Below are 1,738 nucleotides of genomic sequence, written 5' to 3'. Positions count from 1 at the left end.
ACTATACAAAGTCTACTTCAATAAATAACATACCCATTTGATTAAAGAAATAGAGTTAATTCAGTTTGTGTAGCAACTAAACAATCTAATTTCATTTTTATTTAAATAAATCTTTTTCATTTTTTTTTCTCTCTCTCTCTCAGCAGCACTCTTTCCCTCCACTAAGCTTCTTTTTCCTATCCATTAGCCCTCCTTCTCCCTCCCCTCCACCCAGCCCCATCTGCTTCTCCCTCACATCAGCCCCCTTCCTGTCTGCTCCTATTTTCTTTTCTCTCTCTTTCCCTTCCTCATGCCTCCCCTCCCACTTCCACTCCTTTAACCCCCAAACACACCTCAACTTGTTCCCGTTCTTATCTCTACAATTTTTGCAAAAGATTTTCACATTCACTTAAGTGAATGTGAAAGTGAGCCTAGACCATTTAGTTCTTGCACGAACTAGAGTAAATTCGACTCCTTCCATAAAGTAAGGTGCATAATTTGTAAAGTTTTATTTATCATGTGGTTGTTTTCAATTGACATAACTACAAGAAAAATATGAACAAAATAGTACCTTAAGTTCTATGTGTATATTAATCATATAACTCAAGCTTAGTGAGAATATCTAATTTTATCCACATTCCACTCAAAATAAATTTTAAAATTAAAAATTAAATATAATGATTCGATTTTGTAGGATGTTAAGAAAATAGATAAAAATTTAAAATTAAAATTTTTAATTTAAAATCAGATTTAGAAATGGTCAAAGTAGTTTGTAGATTTTTAAGAGAGTGGATAAGAAAAAAAAAACTGATTACTGGTTACCATGAAATAAGGGGTAATAGATGTTGGAGCCTTTATTAAAATAAAAAAAAAAATAAAAGAAATAATTGCATATTAAATGAAATCTAGAGTTTTAGAAAATGCCTATAAATAGAAAGCTTAGGTTCTCAGAAAGGGAAACGACTTTTGAATACAAAAACAAAAAAGAGAGAATCAAGACCTCTGTGATAGAGAAAAAGAGCGAGAGAGAGAGAATTGAAACCTCTTTGAGAGAGAGTTTTAGAAAGAGCCTAGAAAACAAAGCGCAAAAGGAGGAGAACCCTCGAGTAGTCATGTGGAAGAAACAAACAAAAAGAAAGGAGAAAGGCTTGTTGTTGCCAAGGCCTATTCCTCGACCATTTTTTATCGGAAGTCACCTATTCAATAAGTTGAGAGTCCCACCATGTAAACTCATATCCCATGGAAGAATCGAATCAATACCGACTATTTATTTAACATCCCGAAGAGTGACGAGAAGACCACACTTTACATCTTTCTTTCAAAAGAGGATATGTCACTACTAAAAGATATGTATATATAGACAGATTTATAGACGGATTTTTAAACCATTACAGACAGTTTTTGAAATTACAAATGGATTTACAGACGGACACAACCCGTTTGTAATACCCTCATTGGTAAAGAGTTACAGACAAATTTTGTCTATAACTTACAGATGAAAAAATCCGTCTGTAAATTATAGATGGAAAAATTCGTCTATAAGTCACAGACGGATTTTTTCGTCTGTAATCTATCTGTGATATATTTTACTATTATTGGTATTTTTTTGTTTATATAGATAGTTATTTGTACCTGTTTCTAATTATCACAATTTATAAACATAATAAAAACTATAAATTGGGCATCTAAACATTCAAAAATGATTTATAAAATATAAAATTTAAATATCATTACAAAAGAAGACAAAAACATCCAAATA

Source organism: Abrus precatorius, unplaced genomic scaffold (assembly GCF_003935025.1).
Source record: "Abrus precatorius isolate BTA unplaced genomic scaffold, Abrus_2018 Scaffold7, whole genome shotgun sequence".
Taxonomy (NCBI): Eukaryota; Viridiplantae; Streptophyta; class Magnoliopsida; order Fabales; family Fabaceae; genus Abrus; species Abrus precatorius.
Note: the sequence above shows the minus strand (reverse complement) of the source record.